The following is an 18,669-nucleotide window of genomic DNA, read 5'->3' as shown; positions in this document are numbered from 1 at the left end:
ATTCAGAACCAACAAAGAGCACATCCCACAGCAAATCACTAACAGAAGACAATGGCCATGTAAGCAGTGGGGTGTTTCATGTAGTTTTCATCCGGAAGACTTACTGAAATTCCTAACAGTCACTGTTATTACAGCTCTGTTAGTACCCACTAGCTTCTGTGACGGAAGAGGTTGTCAGAGGGTGCGTGAATCCCATGACAGACACGGGGTACTGAGGACCCCTGTGTGGCTCTATTCCCTGAGCACAGGATGCTAGGGGACACGCGAGTGGCTCTGTCCCCGGAGCAGCTCTGTGACCCTCTGCATCTCTCTCCCAAAGCCAATGGCACATGTTGAGGGGGATACTTTCCACCATGGCCAGGACTCTGTTCTCTTATCCTGCTCCCTAAAGTGATTTCTGGCTTAGCTCTGGATCAGAATCAAAGGAGAACTGTGGGTGGGGCCCAGCTAACACCTCAGAACCTGGCAGCCCTCACTTGGCTGGCCATGCTCCTCTTGCTCATGTGGAGCCCCAGCTTCCCTTTACCTTCGTGAGTCTCTGAGCAGCAGCCTCTCAGCACAGAGAAGGGCACCTGCCAGGACCCCACACACTGCACACCAGTCATCTGTATCAAATCCTGTCTGCCTTCAAGGTCTTAATGGGACTGGTGGTATAGCTCAGCAGTAGAGCACTTGCCAATAGCATGCAAGGTCCTGAGTTCAATCCCCAGCATGGAAAAGAAATAAAGATTAAAACTTAGAGGTCTTAGTGAAAATGACTGTATGCCGCTGCAGTACTACACAGAGTACAAAACAAACAGAGAACTAAAGCATCAAAGAGGAGGCCATACGCTTCCCAGCCCCTACCAAGTGCAGACAGTCTTAGAGTCTAGTGTTGGGTTCTCAAGTCCTTTGTGTAGAGATATAAAAGGGAAGTGGCGCTAGGCTTTCCCTTCCCTTTATTCTGAAACTTGGAAGCTCGCCTCCCTTCCTCTCCTTCATTACATGTCTGCAGCCACTTGGCTTGTGGCCCCTTTCTTCACGCTGCTTCCGCCTCTGTAACATAAACATGTGACCCTGGAAGAACAAAGGGTGCGCTTGGTCACAGGGGCCTCCAGCCAGAGAGCAACAATGAGGCAGTGCTGTCCCTGTAGAGGAGGGCTGTTCTGTCTCAGATGTGCTCTTTCGTGCCCTTCTGAAGGCTTTATTAATATTTCATAGATATGAGTGATGTGCTTTCCCTGTTTGCTTTGTGAAGTGGCAGGTCTTGCTAACAGGGGCTAAGACCATTTGCACAGTGCTTCTGAGTGGTGTGTTTGCAAAGTGAACTACATTAAGTTGCTTTTATCAACACACACGTGTTCCCACAAAAAGATTTAGAAATCAGAAAGGAAATAAATACTTATAAGTTTGCTTTTTTGTTCTTGTCCGAGCAGTGAGAATAGATAAAATTCTAGGGATGTTATGATGCTGTACCAGCTGGACCCTGGCCAGGACAGCAATGACGTCACAAGGCAACATGCCACTAAATCAGTGTTGGCCTCAGGTCTCCACTCTGAGCCGCTGGGGAACAGAGGGTGGGGTACCATGTCAGCCCACTGTACCATGGCTCTCTGCTGCTCCAACCCTACTAGCACTGACCCTCACAATCTTTTCTTCGTTTGCTGTAGGCCTGGCCTCAGTGTCTTTCAATCTCCATGTGGTGCTTTTCCATCCCTTCCTCTGCTCAGCTTCTTTTCCATCAAAACCTCTCTAGGGAGGCCACAGTACAGACTACAGCCTGCTGCCCTCTTGGCAGGATGCACAGGCCCTTCTCTGGGAAGCCAGGCAGCGAAGGACCAGACACACTGAGCTCAGCTACTCGGGTACCCTACCTCTGGGACTTGCAGCAACTCCACAGCTCTGAGCCTTGGTTTCCAGAAAGACATTTCTACCTTCCACAGCAACAAGCCAGGAGCTGAGTGTTTTCAAATGTAGCCCCGAGCCCCTGTCAAATGTGTAAGCCATAAATAATTCACTAGCTAGCTCCACAGAGCATATCTGGTTGGAGGCAATGAGGCTTCGAACAGTGTAGCAGACAGATTTATAAGACTCAGGCAGGCACAGCACCCCAGGTGTCACTGTGCTTGGAAACTTCTGGTTTATGGCAAGTCTAAATGAAGGTTCGGGGATCTTGTGCTTCTGAGTCTTCATTTCTCTAAATGTCAGGAAGACACAGGAGCTGCCTCACTGAAGCTCTGTGAGCATGAGGAGAGGAACTACCATGCACCTCCCTCCCAGGGTATCTGGAGAAGACTGGGGCATCAGCCCTTTCCTGCCATCCTCCCCTTAGCTCTGTAGAGCTGTCAGGCAGGACTCTTCAAGGCAGCGTCCTACCCCTCACATCTCTGGGAATGACTGTGTAATGATAGAGCATGCATGATAGCTTCTGAAGCCAGGGGCAGGCTCAGCACAGGACAAGATGGAACAGGGTTGAGCATCAGAGTCATTTCACTTCTTCAATATTTATAAAATGGTGCTAATAACAGCATTGTACACACTTGGAAGGGCTGGGCTGGCATCCAACAGGACCATTCCTGATAGCATCATAGTAATGGTGCAGTGCTCCATAAACTCACAGCCAAGGTGCGTGGGTACTGATGACCCCGAGCCACGTGAGCTGGGCTCTTACCAGGCAGCCACTAGAAGCAGCCACTAAAAACATCAGTACTCGTGACTGAACATCTATATTCCTATCAGTTTCACAGGAAATAAAATCTAGTGTCTATAGCCCCTGGGCAAATAACATGTGATAGTATTTATCAGCTAAGTCTGTTTGAAATTAATCACTTGTCTTTGTTCCTGCTCCTGAAGAATAAGGGTAAACCTGAAACAGTTCAGGTTATTAAGGGGATATGAAGGCTCCTGTCAATGGGGAATCCCAGGCCCAATGCACACAGACGCTGTGTTTGCACTGAGGCTCACACTACCTTCCTATATTGATCTCGCTGAGGCTTCTGTGCCAGAAAAGCAGCAGCTGCTTCCCACAGAGGACACATCTGAGAACATCTGTATTGAACACTAAAATGCACACAGAAAGCATCACTAGCAAACTGTCTGGGCAGAAGAACACAATGGCTTTCTCTTTCTACAGGATAGAAATGAGTCCAGTTCTTGCCAAAGCACAGCTCCCAGGCCTGAGCTAGAGCTGGAAATTTCTTCACACTTCAACCTATCTTTAAGGGTTTTGAGTCTGAGAAATAAAATAAGATTTAAACTACCCAAACCAGAACCACACTGATGACATGACCGTTAAACATGGTTCTGAGGATGTACACATTTGCCTCCCATCCGGCATGTGTTTCCCTTCCTGCCTATGTATTTTTCATAGTGGTTATATTTTGCACTGTTACCTAAGGAATATTCGGTGTGATTGCCAATTGATTAATTGCATGTACTTGGGGAAATGGGGATTGTATTTGCAGCTAGTAGCAGAAATATTGATTTTCCCTTTTACTACCCAAATCCACGTGTATGATGTATTCCCTGCCAGCTCAGTGCTCATAAACCCTGGGTCCTACATTAAATACCCAAGGCCCAGCCAAAGAACACAGAAACATGGAGAGGGTCTGGATTCAGACATACAGAGATTCACATGTCAGAGGCAATGTGCACTACAGAGCACTGCTGAGCCTAGGTTCCTCCCCCGTGAGAGCTTGGACAGCCCAGGTAAGGGCTTGGGCAGCCCAGGTAAGGGCTTGGCACTAGAGGACTTTTAGGCTTGTAGATCTTAGTTTCTCTTCCTGCTCCAACATACTCTGTTTAGTCGTTTCAGAGAGATGTTAAAATGGCCAGGAAACAACACAGAATTCTGTCACCACAACTGAAAAGACAACAGAAGCAGTTGGACCCCATGGCAGGCAGCACCATTACCTTGCAGTTGGACCCCATGCAGAAGGCAGCACAGTGCTCAGGTTACTGCTCTGCAGACATCTGCCCAACCTGCCCTTTATTTAGGGGTGGACTCGGTCACTGTCCCCTTGCTGTGACCAAAGAAACCTGACACATGCGGTGAAGGCAGGAAGGGTTTGTTTTGGCTTCAGGTTCAAGGAGATAGGCGTGAGGGAAACCACCACAGTGAGGGCACATTGGATCTGGAGTCAAGCAGCAGAGAGCAAACAGGAAGTGGAATCAGGCTGTCATACCTGAAGGCCCACCCCCAGGGACCTACTTCTTCCAGTCAGGCTCCATTTTCTCAAGGTCCACAACCTCCAAAATCACATCCCAATGATTCTAGCACTTAGATGGCTGGCACAGGAGAATTAAAAGCTTGGGTTCAGCCCAATCCACACAGCGAGACCTTACCTCCAAACCAAAACAACACAGCCAAGGACTTTCAGTTAATGGTTAAACTGTGGCATTTATGAGGCAGTATGAGGCTAAACTGTTTGTCTATCAAGCCACAATAAGCCACAGATGAAACCGGAGATGTACGTGTTGGTGAAAGAGGCCAGACTGAAATGGCTCCTTTCTGCATTCATTCAGGACCAGGCAAGCTTCGGGGTGAAGAGGTTCCAGAGGACTGTGAGTAGGGGTGTTATCAGGTAGAAGACAGGGAGTTTAGGACATTGAACACGATCTGCATGATATAATAGCAGATATATGTGACATTTATGTTTATAACACAGAATGAACCCTACTGTAAATGTCAACTTTAGTAAATAATATATCAGCATTGGCTCATTGTTGGTGAGATACACACCCTACAGAAGACGTCAGATGGGAGGTCACTGTGTGAGAACTCTATTTCCTCAATTTTCTACTCTAAAATAAGGCCATTAGTTGAAAAATTATTTATACATAAATTAGAACTTCCCCCCTTGGAGGAAGGGGTGGGTGGGTGATTCCAGGAAAAAAACAGCCCACACAAGGCATGATGCAAACGTGTGTGCTGAGCCTAGGAAAGCAGGTTGGATGAGTCTGTACCCAAGGTAGACAATCCCAGGCTTTTCCCAAGCATGGCTTCATCTGATCATCATGTCAGACCTGGCATGTCAGACAAAGCTGCATGCACAGAGGTGTAGTGACACCCTAAAGGTACCAAGTAATAATGCTGCAGGGAAAGGCCACACCCCGCATCTCCAGCCCTGGCACTGGATACACTCAAGCTCTACATGGAATGGCCAGCAGGGACTGCAGGGGCATTCATACTGCCACACACAGAGGGAGAGCCATAAAGATAAAGAGAATACTGCTAACTAACACAGCACCTGCTTGCGGTTTGGTACAGTGTAAGTACTGAGAGAGGGCAGTCTTCAGAGCTATGCACCCAGCCTCAGCTAATCAAGGTGATTGTTCCTTGAGAAAAGCAGGCATCTGTAAAGCAGGACACGTATCACCACATCCTTTCCTCTGTGGCTATAGATGGTTCCATCTAAACAGATCTGCGCGTGTTACTGTACAAGAGCCCTGGCTGATCTGTAATGAACACAGAGTGGGCACGAGATACTGGGATTGGTTGTTATTGCTGCAGAACCCACCAATCCTGACTAATATTCCACTGAGCATCAACTTCACTCTCCAGGAGAGTCAGCTATGAGAGCCAACTATCCGGTGGCCCAGTTACACGAGCTTCGGCAATGAAACTTCAGTCCATTCTATAATAAAACCATGTTGGAGAAGAACTGACACCTAAATCAGTGTTAGCTAATCTTGATAGCCTTGGGTGTATCTAGGTGCAAAGGTCAGCTGGCTTCTCCAAGTCACAGAGAATCAATACTTAGGAAGAATCAATAGCTACCCAGATACGAGCCCAGAAAAACTGCGGAGTGAATCTCGTTCTTCTGGGGTGTGTCTTAGATAACATGCACATCTTATTTAAGGAGCATATTATAGCTTGAGCACCTGAGCTGATAAAGTAATTCTCATGAAGAGCAGATGACGGTCAAGGGCTCCTGGAATATTCACTCGGTGCTCACATGAGACACTTGGACAAAAACTACAGGCATCTTCCCTCTCTGTCGGTACCCATGACAACACCCAACAATAACTCCATGGCAAAAAAAACCTGTTCAGAATTCAGTGCTTCTGTGTACAGCTGCTGTGGCATCATTCTAAAGAAAGTGTCACTCTAGCAACACCACGTTTACCTCTTTGCTTGTGCCACTGGGAAGCTGATGGTCACCATCAGCTTCCCTGTTAATAGCCAGGTGGAATATGAGAGTATGTACACACTGCCCTGGCTTCAGCCTGGGAGCTGACCCTAATCCCCTCATTAAGCATCATGGCTCCTTTCACATCCTGTTCCTGCTTCTACACATGCTTCTTGGATGAACGTAGACAAATCAATGAAACAAACAAAAGCAGTTAAAATCTGAGGCTCTAGGTAGGGAAACACTTCCTCCATGGGGTCTAGGGAACTGCCAGAGAGAGAGGAAACTTAGCTGTACCACATATACAGGGAGGCATGTAAAGATCAGAAGTCATTTCCACGCTGCCCATGTTCCATGACTGGTGTCAGGTTTATTCATAGTCAAGCCAGCCAGAATGTCCCAAACTCTAAACCTCAGCTTGAAAGAATATTATGCAATTATTGTATAAACAGTATGCAGAGCTGAATGTCTTTCTAGTGTGATACAATAGTTGGTTTGAGTCTATATTCTGGGCTTACAGAGTCATTAGTAACAGTTACGGGTTCTCCATGGTAACCCAGCAGCCAGAGGACTTTCATAAAAATTATTTTTATCCAAATTATATTAGGGTTGGAAGAATAATATAATGTCACAAAGATCTATTACCTAGGCGTAAGAGCTTCTATCACAGGTGATGAATTATTTATAATGGCCGGCATTATACGGCAATGTTTTCAAACGGAGGATTTGTAAATGTCCTTTGCAGATGCAAATGAACAGATTAATAAGGAAACAAGCTTTCTGGTGTGAGAAGCTGGGATGACAGATTAGCTATTAAGAGCAATTTATAGGTCATAAGATACGAAAGCTGGCAAGAAACACTGCCACTGTCAGCTCTAGAAATAGTAAAACCGCATCTGGTTTCCCAGGGGTTTCCTGTTAGACATTTTAATTACACTAGAAAACTGCCAGAATTTATAATGATTTCACTTCTAGAAAACTTGATGCCCTGTGTAAACTTGATGTAATATCAATTGTTGCCATCAGTGCCACGCCACAATGCAGCCGCTGAGAGCCAACAACTTCTGAATGGCAGAGAGGAACTTCTAGTGTCTCTTCTAGTGGCCAGGCTACACCAGAGGAGGACCTCACAGTCACCATGGTCCCCAAAGTAGACAGCTGGAGCTGCAGCGGCTGCTGGAGAAGAGTTGGACGGGTAAAGCACCAGGAGATAGCCTCGTCTCAGAGGAGCTTCCCACGACAGAGTTCACTCTAGCATGATGTTGTTTTAGTTCCATGCCATCACTGCCAGACACCCTGCATTTACGGTCATTTCAGTGACTATGAAACACTGTTCAACAGGGGTAGGAATGTAACAGATCACCTCAGAAGTTGTATTTACACTGAATCATAAAACCTGGGTTTGGCAGGATGGGATATAAGGAGGAATGTGGAGGAAGACAGATGGGTAACACACATGTACATGAGTGTCCCAGAAAGGGACATCTTGTGTGCAGATGCTAGAAGATACCGGGAGACCTTTAAATTGGGTGTAAAAATGACCCTCAAGGATCCGGAGAGAAGTTTTGGAATTAAACAACTGAGACCTTCTGCGTCCATCCGTGAAGGAATGTTACCACACCCTCTCACTAGAAAGGCCAGGTCGTAATGGTTGCTGAGGCGCTCTGAAACACACAGCTTCCGGATGTTCAGGAACAAGGACAGGCAACCTCTGCTCTCCGTGTGCTCACCCACTCTAGCAGATTCCTCCTCTTCTCCTACGGGGAATGATGATTCTAAATCCAGATTTCAGCACAAGAGCAAGAGTGTTTTAGAGTTTCATATTTATACATCACCCAGGCTATTGGTTCCAAGTATCAGCTAACCAGCTAACCCTACTAGCTTGAACATGGGATTTGAATGAATGAAGGTACAGCCATTGAACTATACCTCTGTGGTCCCAGCTATTTGGGAGGCTGAGGTAGGGTTGCTTGAATACAGGAGCAATCATCTCAAAATAAACCAAAGTGAAGTACCACTGCTCAGATGAACTGGGCATCCACAGGACTCTTTACAGAACTTTGAAAAACACTTGCCAAGAGAATCTTTTAATGTCCTTAGATATGGGTAGTGGTCCACTATCTTGGGTGAGAGTCAATCGTAGTAACTAGGGAAGGGCCAGGACCAGTGCCAGGTCCCCAGTCCCAGCAGGTGCCTCCTCCCAGCCACTCACCCCAAGTCTCCATGGCCTTCACTGACTCTGCTGTTGACAGGCACAAGAAGCAAATCTGTACACATTCCTCCAGCAACCGGTCACAAGCTCATTCCTCCCACTTTCTCATCACTTGGCCCCTGCATTCAGCAGCCTGCCGTGTTTAGCCACCCCTACATGTTCAGCATCTGAAACCAACCCCTGAAATTAGAACTATACTAGTTTTTATTTAGTAATTTTTATTTCATTGCCAATTATTTATATACTAAGTCCATCTAGAGTTAACTTCTGACCATTTTATTCTTAATGATAAATTTAAATATTTTTAAAATAATGTGGCAATATTAACAAATGAGGTTAAATATTAATATTTAAAACGCATTGTTTCAGTCTCTGAAATCCTCAGTGCTATTCAGTGTCAAATGCAAAGGTAAACTTTGACAATTTTTTTTTTTTTTTTTTTGGTTTTTCGAGACAGGGTTTCTCTGTGTAGCTTTGCGCCTTTCCTGGAACTCGCTTTGGAGACCAGGCTGGCCTCGAACTCACAGAGATCCGCCTGGCTCTGCCTCCCGAGTGCTGGGATTAAAGGCGTGCGCCACCACTGCCCGGCAACTTTGACAATTTTAATCGGACTTTTTTTTTTTTTTTTGAGACAGGGTTTCTCTGTAGCTTTGCGTCTTTCCTGGATCTCGCGCTGTAGACCAGGCTGGCCTCGAACTCACAGAGATCCGCCTGGCTCTGCCTCCTTAGTCCTGGGATTAAAGGCATGCGCCACCACTGCCCGGCTTAATCAGACTTTTTAAACAACTGCTAATTCTGTCAGCTAAGCCACCTAGGATGGATAGCCATCAGTGTGCTTCCTGGTCCAGTCTTGTCCCCGCAGGACACATTCCCCTATGAAGCTCACTCTGTTTCCTTACAGACAAGATTGGGAAATGACAGCCACTTCATGGGACAATGATAACCACACATTTAAAGAGCTTGGAATTGTGCCTGGCACACAAGGTGTATTCAATTACTGTGAACTGTTGTTATACACACTGAACGCCAATGAAACTGAGTAAATTAACAAATGCTATTGTCAAGTATTTATATTAATTTAATCTGCTTTGAACATTTATTTAAAGTGTAAATGTATCAAATCAATGTCATCCTTCCCTCTCTCATTATGTCAACTGAAAATTCTGAAAACATCAGGTCCTTGATGTGACACTGGTTAACATCCTTTTGGCACATGAATTATTTGGAATACAAGCACATATATTCATTTTCTGAAATCTCCAAAGAAATAAGACACCGTACAAAGGTCTGAAAGTTGAATATTTATATGCTCAATAAGGAAAAATTAAAATTCTAATTTTAATTAACTTGTCTAAACTTGTTTTATTTTAGCTTATCATAAAATATGTACAATGGCATTAAACAGGTTATATTTGTTAGATAAATTTTCACCATAAAAAAGTGTCTAGCTTTTTTTTTTTTTCTCTCTCTTTCTGAGACAGGGTCTCACTCTGTAGACCCAGCTGGCCTAAAAATGACCAGTATTTTTAATTTAACATAGTGAAAAATGGGATATGGCAAAGGAAGGAGTCTCCCATAAGACAGAGTGGAACGAGGCATCTAAGCCATGGAGTTTAGATCTGCATGAGGGTGTACCAAGACACCGCCCTATCCTCCGTGGTAAGACTGCCATGATCAGTTCACTGCACCACCACCTCCAGCCCCAGCTCTCAAGCATAACTCGCTCATGTGTGAGTCCCTGTGGCTAGAAGCAGCTGCTCAGTCTGCTCAGGACTCCTGGTTTCTCGTTACCCTTCATGCTCGTCTACCTGCCACTCGTCACCCATCGGTCGCACTCCCGTTAGATCTTAGAAATCTTCTCCCTGTGGCTTTTATCTGGGCACATGAGCATGAAATGGTCAGAGAGTGCGTCACAACAGCAGCACTGTTGGTGTTAATGCAGTGACAGGCACTACCCCTTTTCTTGTACTAGCACCCAAGCAGCAGAGCTGGAGAATAGGAGAGCGCGGATTTCCGGGTCTGCTGTGAACCTATGCAGACTACGCTTCACAAATCAGGGATGTCATAAATCACAAGAGCTTTGCAATGTGCAGCAGGAAAGGGGAGAGGTGCAGTCAAACAGCACAGTGTTTAACAGTAAGGAGGCCCATCTTGACTCAGACAGGAAAACATGAAAAGCATGCACCTCAGAGCCACTGAGTGACAGAATTCCAAGCATCCCATTTCCATCATCTCAAATCTCCACAGGGCCTATCACAGGGTAAAAATGTTTACCCCCACTTTAAAAAAAAAAAAAAGCACTAATTAACTGGTCCAAAGTGAAATAACTGAGAAAAGGCAATGCTAGGCTGTAAGTCAAGATCTGATAGCAAACAACCCCACATAAGGGGCAGGCAAGGGACAGACAGGTCACTACACTGCTCACGGTGTAGGCCTGGCTGTACTGGAACTCAGTCTTTAGACCACACTGGCCTTGAACACAAGAGATCTGCCTGCTTCTGCCCCCCAAATGCTGGGATTAACTGCCAGGATGAGATGAACCATTAATTAATGTTCTCTACAGTGTCATCTACAGATGTGGGACGTGTCTAGTCCAGACCTGGCCCACACACCTAATGTGATTGACAGCTCCCAGACAGCTGCCCCGTCACTGAATTTCAGCCACAGCTGTAAGTAACTCTATGGAGGGACATCCATAGATGGTTTCCAACTATCATACCAGGCTATGAATTCAAGGGTGCTTAAATGCACCTTGACAAGGGTGTGCTCTTAGAACGCCACAGAAAAGAAGAACTGGGTCAACTCCTACAATGGCAGGAACCATTTCCAGAAGGTTCCACTCAATGTAGCACAGTATTAAACAGGCTCTGTAAGAAGTCACAGTTTTATGGAAGCCTCAGGGGTCTCTTTCTGAAACACTCTTAAAGGGAGTGCAGTATCTCGCTCTGGGTCAGTGGTGGGAAAGGGGGAGGCAATGGCTGGACCACAGAGAGAGGGGGGAGCAAGGTGAGGTGGGAGGGAGGTGACTGATAGCTTCCATCGGGTGGGTAGTTGCAGCCCTGTTCCACTCCAGCTCCCACGAGAGGAACACATCCCCTGTGAGAAGCCTATACTGGGTCATCCTGATCACACCCAGGGTGCACTTTGTCTCATTTTATAGCTCAGAAGATTGGAAGGGAGGGAGAAAGAGAGGGAGGGGGAGGGAAGGAGGAAGAGGGATGGAGTGAAGAGAGGGGGAGGGGGAATGAAGGGAAAACAGGAGGGTAATAAGCTCACCTGGCAGCAGGGATGTGGTCAGACTAAGAGAAGTGAGTAGGAGTACTCAATGGAGGAAGGCAGCGAGCAGGGCATAGTCAAATAACCACCATGTCTCGGAGGAACACAGTCAAGGCCGGAAGGTCCATCGGGAAGACCGCCGGCAAATGTGAAAACTGCAATTTCATGTAAGGAAGCACAAAGCCTTGATTGTATTTAGAGGGTTCTCTGAAGGAATATTCTTTATATTTATTTATTTTTATGTACATGAGTGTTTTGCCTGCGTGTATGCATGTATACTTGTGCATGTCTGGTGTCCACAGAGGTCAGAATACATTAAATCCCCTGGAACCAGAGTTATGGATAGTTGTAAGCCACCGGGAACTGAACCCGGGTCTTTCGTAAGAACCATCCATGCTCTTAACTGCTGAGCCATCTTTCCAGTCCTTAAAAAATTCTCTAAAAAAAACAACAAAACAAAACAAAGAAAACCCTTTGATTATTTTTAAACCTAATTTTTAGTGTGATGAACTTAAATTTGTGGAACTGATAACTAAAGGGAAGAACACCCATGTCCAACCTGGATGCCAGCTTCTTGCTTTAAAAAAATTTATTTTTAATTTTTATTATTTATTTACTTATTTACTTATTTACTTATTTACTTATTTACTTATTTATTTATTTATTTATTATTTATTTATTTATTTATTTATTTATTTATTTATTTATTTATTTATTTTGTGTGTGTGTGTGTGTGTGTGTGTGTGTGTGTGTGTGTGTGTGTGTGTGTCCGGGGTATGTTCATGTGTGAATACAGTGCCCATGGATTCTAGAAGAGGGCACTGGATCTGTGAGAAGTGAAGTTACAGGCCGTTGTGAGTCACTCAACACAGATGCTTGGGCGCTGGGTACTGAACTTGGGTCCTCTGCTGAGCAGTATGTACTCTTAAACACCATCTCTCCAGGCCCAAAGTCTCCCTCACAGAATGGCCAAGTGGGCTACAATTCCCCTGGTATGCTTCATCTAATGTTGTCTGCCTCACAAGATGAACAGTGGTCCTCAAACTTCTCACAAGTGCCATCAGAGACAGAACCAGAGTTAATGGGACATTTAACACATGTTGGGTACTTGAGAGAAATGCATTGATTAAGTCAGCTGAGGTATGTCAAGGACGTACTTCAGAGGCTTGGCAATAAGAGTGTGGGAGATGTAGTCATCATTGGGTTCTTAATTCTTTGCATAACAATGTCCATTGCGCTCTAAAACTAGCCCATGCGGTGAATGCCAGCTGCATTCAGAAATCAGCCATGCTGCCGTGGCAGTCTAGGCTGGTGACTTTGGTGAGGACTTCCCACATCAGCCTGCTGCTGTGGCAGAGTCTAGGCTGGCATTTTGCATTAAAGAACACCCAGATGGCCAAGCATGGTGGTTGAACTGCTTCACATGGTGGTTCTATTTTTATTTTATTAAGGACCCCTCCCCCCATTTCCATAATGACTGTTAGAAGTTTACGCTCCTCCCATGAAATAGGACAAGTTCTTCTCTTCCATATCCTCATCAGCATTCTGCCTAAGATGAGGCGGATTTTCAAAGTAGTTTTGATTTGCTCTCCCTGATGACAAGGATGTTGAACACTTTTTAAAAATATTCACTATTTGTGTTTCTTTTGAGACGTGTTCAGCTCTTTAGTCCATTTACTGATTGGCAGTTTGAGGTTGTGTTCTGTTTTGGGTTTTTGATGTACAGTTTTTGCAGCTGTTATTGTTCTTACATTACACTCTGAATATCAGGCTTCTGTCTGCAGTACAGCTGGCAAAGGTGTCTCCCTACTCTCCAGCTGCCTGTTCACTCTGCTGCTGGCCTCCCTTGCTGTGCAGACATTTTAAGTCCATGGAGCCCTGGGGACTCTGGGGACTGCTTCCTGTACTGGTCCTGTCCAGGAGGCCCTGGCCTGCCTCTCTGTCTTGAAATACATCCCCTACGCTTTCCTCTGCAGTTTCAGTTTTTAAATTAAGACCTTTGGTCCATTTTGAATTGATTTTTGTTCAGGGTGAGAGATGTGGATGGAAACACAGCTGGCAAAGAAGGACTTCCCAGCAGGGCCCGCTGCCCAGCTGGGCTTCCCACCTCCTTACAAGCCAGGTCCGCAGGCTTGCTCCCTGAACACACACTTCATTCCTCCTCACCCTTTGGTTATACTTTAAAAATAACATTGACTTTATACTTTAAAAGATAACGTTTATTTACTTAGTGTGTGCGCACCTGTATGCCCCGGTGTGTGGAAAGTAGAGGGTAACTTCCTGGGCTCTGTTCCCTCCTATCATGTGGGTTCTAGGAATCAAACGCAGGGCATCACGTTTGTGGTATGAGCCTTTACCTGCTGAGCCATATCATTAGCCCAGGGCTAGAATCAGGTTTAAGTAACTGTTTATTTGTTTCAAATAATACCGAAGGTGTCTTTAAAAGCACTGGCTATAAGAATTAAAGAAATAAAGCACTGCTCATTAAATGGAAAAAAAACTTGGTTAAAAATCATACAGCTGTTAAAATAATGTCAGATAGACAAAAAAAGATTAAATAAAAAAATTAAAATAGAAGCAAATGTAAGTGACTATTTAATATCTGAATTGAGAGGGGCTTCCTATGCCTGAAAACAACAGAAGCTACAAAGAAAAAAGCAAACGATATGTCTATAAAATTTTTAATTTACTTATGTCAAAACATGGAAAAAATACTACAAAGAAAAATCAGATGGCAAAACATTTTCCTGGAGAAAAAAAAAAGCTGCCATGTGTAAAGGGCCCATAACAAGCACATACAATTGACCAAAAATGTTTTTTAAAACCCCCAAATGTGAAAAAATTCAGAAAAATAAGATAAATAAAATACTTCACCTTTCAAATAACAAAGTGTAAAGAATAATTTTGAGCAGAGCTCAGCAACCCCGGTGAGTGGTCTCACCACCTGTAGGATGTCCTGTAAATGTCCTTGTGATGATTTATTTTCTCTCTAGAGTTGAATCCAGTCGTTTTCAGCTTTGGCTCTATTGGTATTTGGGGCAGGGAATTCTTGGCTACAGGGCCCTCTCCCCTGTCTCCCCTTATACCACCAAAGCTCCTCAAGTCACCTTATCAGAAACATTTCCCAGGAAAAAGCAGTGTTTCCCAGGTGACAGACAGCTGCTGCTCTATGCAAACAAAATAATGCAAAAACCGAAAGGAAGATTGTTATAGGAAACAGTCATGACATTTTCTCTCTCTCTTTAAAAAAAAAAGTATTCTTTCTCATACAATACATCCTGACTGCAGCCTCCCCTCCCTCCACTCCTCCCAGACCTGCCCAATTCTCTCCCCCAGATCCACTGCTCCTCCATTTCCCTTTAGAAAAGATATTGCAGACTTTCCAGCAATATCCATCAAATAAGGCATAACAAGATGCAATAAGACTAGCCACAAACCCTCATATCCAGGCTGGACGAGGCAACCCAGCAGGACGAAAAGGGTCCAAACCACAAAATCTTCAACCCGCATCTGTCCTGCCTGCAAGATGTGCTGGGGCAGTGGCGACTCAGAACTTGTGAGAGTGGCCAACCAGTGACTGTCATGACACTTATGGGGAGATGACGAAGCTGTGAAATGACTGACTGGACAGCCCTATTGTGAGACCCCCACACAGTCACTAAGATACTGCATTCAACACGTTTGTTCTAGTGACTGGGATCGTGCTAGCTGATACGAGCACCAAAATCTCACTTGCAGTAGATTTCAGATCTTGCTCATGAAACCGTCCAAGAGGGTGTGAGACACAAGGCTGAGTGGAGGGAAGGTGGACCCGACTCCACATCAGCAGCTGACCCTCACTGTCAGCACTGACCAGCAGGACGAGCAAACACACAGGCCATCACAACTGGGGGCTGTTCACAGCCAGGCCTAGAAGCAGAAGAAAACATCTCCACTCACTCTCTGTTGTGTGGAACTGGGTCACAGCCACAGCCAGCTGCAAAATGGGCAGAGCAGTGCATGTAGTGATGTTCAGATAGAAAAGAAATCGTCTTGGTAAACTAATACTTCATTCTTTATTGGAGACATGACAAAACGTTAAATAAAAAAGCATAGTTTAGTACACATTAACACATACACCCTGCACTTGCAATCTACATGTGTGTGTATGTGTACATGTGTCTGTGTATGTGGTCTCACCTGCACTGGTGTGTGTATGTAGGTCAGAGGTCAACATTGGCTGTCTTTTTTAATTACTTTCCACCTTGTTTTTAGACAGGGCTTCTCACTGAACCTGTGCTCACCAATCAGCTGGACTAGCTGGCCAGCAATCCCCAAGCATCTCTGTCTACCAGGCACTAAAATTACAGGTGAGTGTTGCCATGCCTGGCCGTTTATCTGGGTGCTGGGGATCCAAACTCGGTCCTCATGCCTGCACGGCCATGTCCCCCACCTCCCCTAATCTTTTTATTTAAAAAAACACAATCTCAGGATCATTTCTATGAAAGTAATACCTTGCAACCCAGCAATTCTAACTGCAAATATGCCCACTAGAGAAATGCACAGGAAAATGCACTAAGCTATCAGAGTGTCAGAAGTCACAGGACCACACAGGGGGCTGGTCAGATAGCATATGGGAAGTCAACAGTCTAGCATGACTATGTAGATATGTGTGTACACATGTTTACATGTATGCACATCTTTTTTTTTTTGGTTTTTCGAGACAGGGTTTCTCTGTGTAGCTTTGTGCCTTTCCTGGGACTCACTTGGTAGCCCAGGCTGGCCTCGAACTCACAGAGATCCGCCTGGCTCTGCCTCCCGAGTGCTGGGATTAAAGGCGTGCGCCACCACCGCCCGGCTGTATGCACATCTTTAAAGGCTGCCACTAAGAGGCAGTCAAGACTTAAATAAGGATGCTGTTACATGTAAAGAACACAAAACTAAATTATTTGTGCACACATGGGTGTTCCTGTAACAAGATCTGTAGGAGGTTATGCAACAGAGGGGCTAGCAACATCCTGGGTCAGGTGGTTCTTGTTTGGAAGCAGGGGGTTCCCGTGTCTCGTGGGGCATCTCCCAACATCACTGGCCTCTGTACCAGAAGCCACAAATGACTCCCATCCTCTCTAGGAGGTGAATAATTCCCTCTAATGACGGTCACTAAAGGGAAGAATGTGGGCAGAGCAGAGGGTGCATTTGTCTTACCTGTAATGTTTAGAAAACCTGCCATGAAAATCTACCCGTATTATTTATATAATTTTTATTTTTAAAATGACAGAAATAAAGCACATTAAAATAGTCACAGTAATTATTTTCAGTGGTGAAAACTGGCTGATGTATATTAAAATTCTTCATTTTTAAAGAAAAGGTCAAAAGATTTTTTCAAGACCTAGTATTTTTGCTTATGAATTAAAAAGAACAGTTTCAAAAGAATAAATCAGTAACAAATGGTAACAGAATGGGAGTCATAGCTGGAGGGCTCTTTGGAGAACTTAGGGTAACAAATCAGGAGCACTGGGGATCAACCCAGGGTCTTGCACAGGTCAGACAAAGGCTGAACCACTGAGGAGAGAGACAGGCCTGACCTATAAACTCGGCCATCGCGCACTGCTATCCAGACATACGATGTGAGCACTGGACTGGGAAAGCCAATGCAGACTGCTCAAAAAATCTCTGTCGCTCTGGCTTACCCACCTCTTTAGCATCTGCTCTGTAAGAGAATGCTCACTCCCTGGCTCACTGCGTCAGACAGTGACATCTCACCGTGGAGAGTGATACTAGCCAGGAGCACACAGTGAATGGCACACAAAGCAGTTGTGTTAGACCCAGACTCACCACTACAAGGACCAATTTGATACTTACTGGGCATCTACTATCTGCCGCTAGGCACTGATGAACAGTGGCTGCTTTGATTTTATCAAGTGCAAGGCTAGAGCAGAGAAGACAGGAGGTAAGTGAGGACAGAGGAAGGACCAGGGGCAGAGGGAGGAGAAGTCAGAAAGACTGAGAACTTTCCAGGCACTGAGAAAACTCAGTGCAAAGGAAGCAAGAGATACGAACTTCTCTGCAGTGCCACAGGGGATAGGAGCTAGGGGGAGAGGCGTGGTCAGATGCTCACCTCCTGTAGGCAACAGGAGTGTGGCCTGACCAGAAACTCCTGGGTCTGGAGTACAGGAAATGAACACATAATGAGAAATGTTCAGGACATAGACCTGCATAGCACCACCCATGTTATATGAAACACCACACCCGTCAACACCTACTATGTGCAGCACCACCCATGTTATATGAAACACCACACCCGTCAACACCTACTATGTGCAGCACCACCCATGTTATATGAAACACCACACCTGTCAACACCTACTATGTGCAGCACCACCCATGTTATATGAAACACTACACCTGTCAACACCTACTATGTGCAGCACCACCCATGTTATATGAAACACCACACCTGTCAACACCTACTATGTGCAGCACCACCTGTGTCGTATGAAACACCACAGCAACCATGTGAAAAGATGTATCTTCATTTCACAGAACGAGCTGAGCCCAGGGAGGCTGAGTGCTCTGTCCTCAGTGGTGTGGAGCATCAGCCTGGGTTGGTTTCAGAGCTTTAAAAGTGTCACACAGCCTCTGAGTGAATCAGTCACTGCAATCCCGCTCATATGGCTGTAGCTCAACAGGAGAATGGAGGGATTCTCCTGCATCCTAGATTTACAAAGCTACGATGACATCAGACTTGCAGAGGCCCTGGGGGCCGGAGGCCGGGCAGCTTCATCGCTGGTGCAGAGGGACTTCAGCAAGGCCAAGTGCTCTGGTTCTTTCCCTCCATGCAAGCGCCGCTTGAGCGTTCTGCTCAGCAATTTAGGTCTGGTTTTCTTTCTGCTTTTCACCTTTTTTAAGCACTTCAAATGCAGAAAACTAAAATAACAATTACCTGTGACCTATTTTAACACATTTTAACATTCTCGAATTTTTGCCTTGGAATGCCCCCGCCCCTCACCCCAACCTCTAGCAATAACGGTCACAGATACAGTCCCCCCCTCTTTCCCTCTGCAGTCACTGCTGTGAGAATCTGATGTCTCC

At 45.3% G+C, this 18,669-nt stretch overlaps 1 protein-coding gene across 4 annotated transcripts in view; it reads right to left on the bottom strand.

The window, feature by feature from the left end:
* The window catches only part of Ttc28 (tetratricopeptide repeat domain 28), a 432,623-nt gene that overhangs the window by 114,931 nt on the left and 299,023 nt on the right, over window positions 1–18,669 (bottom strand). The window lies entirely within an intron of this gene.

The sequence above is a fragment of the Peromyscus californicus genome, unplaced genomic scaffold, assembly GCF_007827085.1.
Source record: "Peromyscus californicus insignis strain IS unplaced genomic scaffold, ASM782708v3 Scaffold_2__1_contigs__length_46816999, whole genome shotgun sequence".
Lineage (NCBI taxonomy): Eukaryota > Metazoa > Chordata > Mammalia > Rodentia > Cricetidae > Peromyscus > Peromyscus californicus.
This window is presented reverse-complemented; position numbering and strand designations above follow the sequence as displayed.